Source organism: Oryctolagus cuniculus, chromosome 7 (assembly GCF_051225735.1).
Source record: "Oryctolagus cuniculus isolate XC-2025 breed Fujian yellow rabbit chromosome 7, ASM5122573v1, whole genome shotgun sequence".
NCBI classification, from domain to species: domain Eukaryota; kingdom Metazoa; phylum Chordata; class Mammalia; order Lagomorpha; family Leporidae; genus Oryctolagus; species Oryctolagus cuniculus.
In genome coordinates, this window is record NC_142873.1 from 57703596 (window position 1) to 57711442 (window position 7847).

Consider the following 7847-nt stretch of genomic DNA (forward strand, 5'->3'; position numbering starts at 1 on the left):
AACCCTTCAAATAGTTATTTTCAGTGTCAGTGTCTTTTTTTCTTAACACAAGGTTTCTCTCTCTCTCACTATCTCTTCTTTTTTCCTGACAACTACGTTGTACCATTAAATAAAATGCACGATTTAAATTTCAATTTTACTGAAGCTGCAGGTGGAATTAGAGGGATCATCCAGGTGAGTGATTTCAGTGAATGTCACTTCACACAAATTTACATAAAGCTTCAGAAAATCCACACAGCCACTGAAAATTCTTCTAAAGGAGAAGGGAGAAAAATGGGCATTTATTTGACGCCTATGGTGGAGTCAGCACTACCCTGGCCACCTTATAGGTGAGAACAGACTCAGTGGTTAAATGATCCTCTGGATGCCTCCCCACGCCCACCCTGGATCAGGTGCCCGGGCATGGCCTCGCTCCCACACCCAGTCTTCCATAAATCTGGCTGCTGTTACTCTTGCTGGCTAGTTTTGTGGTTTTTTTTTTTTTTTAATTATTTATCTATTTCAGAGGCAGAGACACAGAGAGAACTCCCATCCACTGATTTACTCCCCAGATGCCCACGGTGGCCAGGACTAGGCTGGGATGAAGTCAGAGGTGGGAAACAGCCAATCACTTAAACCATCACTGCTGCCTCCCAAGGTCTGCATTAGCAGGAAGCTGGAGTCAGGAGCCAGAGCCAGGACTTGAACCCAGGCACTTGAACATGGGATGCAGGCATTTTAACTGATGTCTTAACCAGTAGGTTACACGCCCACCCCTCTTCTGCTCATCTGATCTCAATCCTGAAACCTTGTCTCAGAGGCCTGCATAGTAGCAAACCTCAATCACCCTTCGCCGCTGACTAGGCTATTGTGTCTGACCCAAACTGGGAGGCTGGGCTCCTGCCTCTGGGGCATATTTTCCATAGCCAGTTCCAGGAACCCTGGCAGGCTCATCTGGTACCGGGCCTGTGATCATTCTGGGCTCACCTAGATTCCACGATGGCCCCAATTTTGACCTAAACCTAATCTGGGGATGAAGCTGGGTCTCCCCTTGGGACCTAAACTAACACAGAGCTGGCACACTCAGGTCATCAATGTCAAGTTATGGTTTTCCTGTGGACATCTGATGGGGACCACCAAGGGGAAAGTAGCCGACTGCCCCACCATGGAGCAAGGAAGAGTATGTCTGGAACATATCCATGAGCCCTTAGGGCATCTCTGAGCATTAATTTTTTCTTGCTGACAATTGTGCCAGAAACTTGTTCCATCAGAGTAACGGAGTGGCTGGCAGGTGAAGTGGCCTCATCCAGGAGCACCAGCTGCCACAGGTGGGCTCCTTTCTGCAGCCTGAACTCCCCCCACGCTGTCCTCTTGACACGCAATGGAGCTGCTGCAAGCACCCCTTTTCCAGGCTCTTTCCTGCTGCCCTCAGCCCACTCACTTCGCTGCTGCTAAGGGCCTCCATCAATGCCAAGGGCTCCCTTCCCAGTGCCAGGGGCCTGTCTGAGAGGACAGGCAAGCCGCTGCAAGCCAGCAGGGACCCAGCTACAAGTGCATACTGCTTGCCACCAAGCCCTGCCCTTCCTTGCTTCTTCTGTTCCCTGGCACACCTACACACTCTGTCACCAGGCGTTTACTCCTGCTGTACCCTGCGCCTGGAATGCCTGACCCCCAGCTCTGCCTGGGAGTCATCAGCAATGTCATAGAGTTTCCAGACCCCCGGCCACCACCACTAGGATCTGCTCTACGCCATATGAGCAGGAACACATCCCTGAGTGTGTGAGACCTCACACGGCTGGATGGAACTGGCTTCCTCTGTCACCTTATTTTGTTTCTCGTGTGTGGAAACCTTCTGTTCAGTGGCCCATACTTCCCTGACTTCCACTGGCACCAAAAAATTAACCCTTTCATCTAGGGGCTGGCACAATGGTGCAGGGGGTTAAGCTACCACCTGTGACACCAGCACCCCGTATGAGTACTGGTTCTAGTCCCAGTTGCTCCATTTTTGACCCAGATCCCTACTAATGCACCTGAGAAAGCAGTGGGGAAAGTACCTGGGCTCCTACCACCCATGTGAGAGACTGGGATGGAGCTCCTGGCTCGGGCTTTGGACCAGCTGAGCACCATCCATTGTGGCCACTGGGGAGTGAATCAGCAGAGGGACGATACCTCTCTCTCTCTGGCTCCCCCCCCCTCTCTGTCACTCTATCTTTCAAATAAAAATCCCAAGAAGGAAAAGAAAGAAGAGGAAAACAAAAGAAAAAGAACCTCCCATCTGGCCATGCTTCATGACTCAAGAGGGTGGGGACCATGCTGTAGTGGTCTTGGGGCGCCCCCTCCCCACCACGGCCTTGTCCAGCTGAGTTTGTTGAGTTGAACCGGGCCACACTGGGTGACAGACCTCACAGCCCAGGCGGCAGCGAGTCCTGCAGCAGCGTGTGCGGTCCAGGAGGCAGCGTGTCCAGGGTCACTCTAATTTTACATGTGCTGCTCTGCTGCTCAGGCCCGCACTGGCCTGGGGCTCCCGTGCTGCTGACCCAGCTGTGACCACAGCAGGCGGGGATCCAGCCATGAGCACGTCCGTGGCGTCTCAAGGTCACACGCCAGGCTCCATCTTGGGGTTCAGGATCTCAAGGACTAAATACATTTCAACAGAGTTTCCTTTTGGCTAATTTGTCTTCTTTAGTGTCCTAGGAGGAAAATCAGGCTCATTGTTCTGCTTTTAATATAATAAAATTCAATCTGGGGAAGCGGAAGGAAGCTGGCGGCGCCTGCTCAGCTCTGCAAGCCCGCTTTTCTCGAAGGCTGATTGATGGTTACACATGAGTATACAAAAGTGACAGCACTTTCATGTCCCCAGAAATTCCTCACGATGCATTGTACTCCTCCTTGAGGGCTTTCAGCAGTGGATGGTTTGCAGCCATGGATGTTCGAAGAAAACCTCAAGGATTTGACCATGAAATGCAAGAAGTCAGAGAGCCGGGAGGGGTGGGGGGGGGACAGCTGACTTGAGCACCTAGAGCCTTCCAGATGCTGCATCAGGCATATTATGAAGGTTTTCTCATTTGTTCTTCTTCTTTTTTTAATATTTATTTATTTGAAAGGCAGAGTTTCAGAGAGAGACAGACAGACAGAGACAGAGAGAGAGAGGGAGAGAGAGGTCTTCCATCCACTGGTTCACTCCCCAGATGGCTGCAATAGCCGGAGCTGCAGGTCAGGGAATGTGAGGGACGAGCGAGGACGACCTTGAAGTGCATTTGGCGGGGCAGTCGCCAACAGAGGAAAGGCAGCACGTGGGCGGGGATCCGGCCTTGCTTTGGTGGCCGCTGGAGCGGTCTTCCCAGAGGCCTTGCCCTGTTTCCTCGTGGCTCCCTCTGGGCTTGCGTGAAGCCATTGCTTCTCCTGTCTCTGAGCCTTGTGTCCCTGCAGCGCTGCCCCAGCATATGTGGCTCCGATGTGTGCAAACAGTGCAGGGTCAGGGGTGTCTGCAGTGCTGGTGTAGGCCGGCGACTCAGCCTCAGGAGGCCCAGCCGAGTCTCGCTGGGGCCTTCAAGGTGAGACAGAGGCCAACACTCTGTCCCTGCCTTCAAGGACCTTAGTCTGATGGGGGCAAGTGATGTCTTAACAATGGTTTTGGTGTCTGCAAGTCGGTGCTGCCATAACAAAACCCATCAGTGTGGACATGGCTATGGAACTGGGCCTGTTGGGTGGTGCATGGATGGATAGAAGGAAGGACAGGTGGATGGGTGAATGGGTGGAGGGGTGAGTGGATGGATTAATGGATTGGTGGATGGATGGACAGAAGGAAAGATGGATGGGTGGATGGATGGATAGATGGATGGATGAATGGGTGGGTGGGTGGATGGGAGGAAGGAAGGATAGATGGATGAAAATAGTTAATAAGGAACATGGTCCATTCTGGGAACTGAAATTATTTTATAATCAATAGAGCAGAGGGCCCATTTGAGGGGCATGGCAGGAACTTTCTTCTGTTGCGTGCTTTGTTCCTGAAGCTCTGACTTCTCTCCGACATCGCCATGACTGGCAGGACACACAGCCCAGGAAACTGGAATGCACGGCCCTCTGGAAGCAGGATGTGTTCGTTCCCATCTTTCTCAAAAATACCTTTCTCCTCCTCCCTCTCTCTCTCTATACCCCCTACTGCACTCCCGTGGCCTCCAAACCTGTGGTTCCAGACCCTGCCTGGGCTTCAGCTCCATCTGTGGCAGAATTAACTGGTCCCACAAAGGCGGGGCTCGAAGACCACCGCCGGGGAGCTGCCAGGCTTTCGTCTTGTTTCCAGGGTGCGCGGGCTGAGCACTACAGGTGAGCAGTTCGGGTAGTGCAGGAGATCACAGGTCTCATGGGGAAAGAGAGGAGGGCCGAGGTGGCAGGCGGGAGTGAAGGAGTATGTGGATTTCTGCTGTCTGATAGGCAATGTCATTATTAATCCCACCTCCCCATGAGAACTTTGGCGTATTACCTATTACCGGCCCATCCATCTCTAATATCTATGCTATTGATACTATCTTGATTAGTATTATTAGTAATATAATATGTCTATCTGCAATAATAAATATTGACTGGGCACATGCCATGTGACAGGTGCAGTTCATGAACGCTCTGCTCTGTGTTGGGGTGTGGAGGGCACAGGATGCAGTAAGTACTAAGTGCAGCATCAGCGCGAAGTGGAGCAATGCGCCAGGGCTCCCGTGGGGGAACCTCCTCATCTGGCTGCACGCGCATTCCAGCTACCTTCACTGAGCACCTCACATGGGCTAAGCGCTCTTGTGGAATCTGGGGATGCAGAGCTGGACAGAGTGAGCAGGAAGCCCTGTCCTCCAGGCCCGCCTTCCGTGTCCAGTGCTGAATTCCTATCTCCCCTCCGCCACACCCGCTTCTTTTGTAATCTTCAGCTCAGTCTGCGGCACCTGCGTTCCGTGTCGTGGCAGAGAGCCCTCTTCTCCCCACGCAGTAACGCGGGGCCATCCTCACTTCTCCCCGCTATTAGCTCCTGAGCCCTCCCGCACACAGCCGGGACCCCGTCTACCCCAGCGCGACAAGTGGTAGCCGGTGCTTCCATGTTGTCTTCTCATCGCCCTGCCATGTGTCTGGCATTCAGAAGCAGCTCGATATATGTGTTCTGAATGGAGGACGGAGCGAACTGTCATGGAGTGAACATAGGTAAAGCTGATCTCCCAGATCTCGGACATACACCATTATTATCCTCTACTCCCGCCCCTCCCTCCCTTCCTCCTGCCTGCCATTCCCAAGGCCTCGGCTCTAGGAGTTCCTGACAGTTTCTGCCATCTATTCTGCTGCCCTGCCAGCATCAGGTCACATCACTGTCCCTGCTCCGAAATCCTCACATCCATGGCTGGGCTGGATTCATGGGCTCTGGCGGTTGGGTCTGGCATTTTCCGGGGCCTGCTCAGCAGGCCATGTGGCCTACCGCCTACTGCGCCTGCCCAGGGACACTTCTTTTTCCAGTTTGCATCAAGTCGTGTGCGGGCCAGGATAAGAATTAAAAGTGGGGTGGAGGGCCTGTGCTGTGGTATAGTGAGTTAAGCCACTGCCTGCAATGCTGGCATCCCATGCAGGCACCTGTTTGAGTCCTGGTTGCTCCATTTTCAATCCAGCTCCCTACTTCCCAGCTCCCTGGGAAGGCAGCAGAGGATGGCCTAACTGCTTGGTCCTCTGCACCCGTGTGGGAGACCTGGCTGGAGTTCTGGGCTCTCCGATGTGGCCTGGCCCAACCTTGGCTATGGTGGCCTTCTGGGGAGTGAATCAGCAGGTGGAAGATCTCTCTCTGTGTCTCCCCTCTCTGTTACTCTGCCTTTCAAATAAATAAAATGGATCTTGATGAGAGCCATCAGCACTAATTCACCAGAAGGAATTTCCACTGGCCAGTGATGCTAGCGGGGCTCGGTCCTGCCCTGCAGCTCACCTCCCCCAGGAAAGCCTGGACCCCAGTGCTCCCTAGATATTCCCCTTGGCACATTTCTGCTTCCGTCTCTGACATGGAGTCTGCAATGCTACAAGACTCTCAAAGTTGAAAAATCAAGATCGTTGACAGTTCCTAACCCCTCCTGGGCCCGGCATCTGCTTGCTGGCTTCCCTATACTCAGCAAAACAATTAAACCAGGCTTTGGCTTCAGATCTCAGTGTCTGCACTGCAACGCTTGTCTACCCCACCACTGACATTTTACTGACATGTCGATGACTCAGAGCCATTCCAGAATTTAACTCACCCGTGGGACTGGGGAAGGATTGGAACCTCTGCTTACTGTCCGCAGGGGCTCGGGCTGTGTTTTATGGATGTCTTTGCTTTGGGTAGTATAGCTAATGCCTGGGGGGAAAAAAAAGAATAAAACGATAGTTTTACCCCAGGCCCCCATCTTGTAAGACCCATGGGGACCAAGTTACATAAACCAATGGAGTCAACAAAATCATTAGATTAGCACAGCGGCTGTTAAAGAAGGTGATGCATCCCTTCCCTGCCACCACACTGGGGTGTGTCTGCCCTGGGAGGTGAGCTGCCTCCCTCTGGACAGCTGGGATTTCAGGAGGCTCTCACACCGGCCCCCTTCCTGGAGCCCCAATCAGGGTCTCTGTTTCCTAACTTCCAGGGGTCTGAAGCCACGCAGCAGCTCCCTGCCAGCCCTCAAAAGCCCAGAGCCACGCCTGGCTTCATGCGAGCCTTGTAATTTCTTCAGTTATTCCCTCAACATCTCTGAACTTGTTCACTTATAGACAGAAATAATATTCTCCACCCCATAAAACTCGCCCGAACTTTGGCAGATGGAACGTGTGTCAAGCACTTACAGTCTCTGGCACATGAACAGACCCTTAGCAAGCGGTAAGTGTTGCTAACTCTTAGGGAAAACCGAAGGGCAGAGCGCAGGCATCCTCATCCAGGTCCTGTCCTTGGTAGCCGGACTCCCAGGAGCCGCAGCACAAAGTGAAGAGTCTCGCTACACGACACGCGCGGCACTGGGGTTGCAGCCTGTGTGCTGAGCACCTGCACTGAAGACTACTTTGTATTCGCATCACTGTGGGGCCAGAGGCTGAACACAGCCTGGAGAAAGGTTCCCAGCTCTTGACCTGGATAAGCAGGTGCATGGTACATCTTCATCAATTATAAAAGGCATTTTATACAGATAGGGCAGAAGACACAGAGTCATTTTTTTTTATCTGCTCCCAAGATAGGACAGGAAGCAACCTTTAAGAAAATGCTATTTGACAGTAGCACAAACAAAAATATTAAGGAAAGGATACTGGTTGGGCTCCTGTCCAAATCCTCCTGCTGCCTCACGTGGCAGGGGGAGAAGCCCAACCTGCGGGGCCGACACACAGAGGAGAAACAAGACAAGTGCCCGGTGTGCAGAAGGAAGCAGAGGATACCGCGGATCAAATGTTCAGAGGTGACTCTGTTATTACCTTGGAGAGGGAGTGAGAAAGGCATCATTAAGACCTTGGCATGGGGACAGGCTCTCGTTTTGCAAGTCCGAACAAAAGCGGAGGGTAGAGGAGAAGCCATGTCCCTCAGTGGGCCTTGAGCCAGGGGAACCACATGGAATGGCTTTACCAAAGGAAAGTGGGGTTTTATTTCCAGAAAATACTTCTAGTCACTGGGAGAGCTCCATTGTGGAAGGCGGCACACTGACACAAACTAGATCGAGATTACAGAAAGTGGATCAACCTGTTGGCCTTAAGCCGGAATCTGAGTTTCCAAGAAAAACAATGAGCCCTCCCCCCACTCCCACCACGCACTGGGAACCCAGGGTGACTGCGTGATTGAGACAACAGGTGTCTGTGCCACTTGAGGACAGCCTGCAGGTAAGCTGGGCCCGTCTCTTCCTTATTGC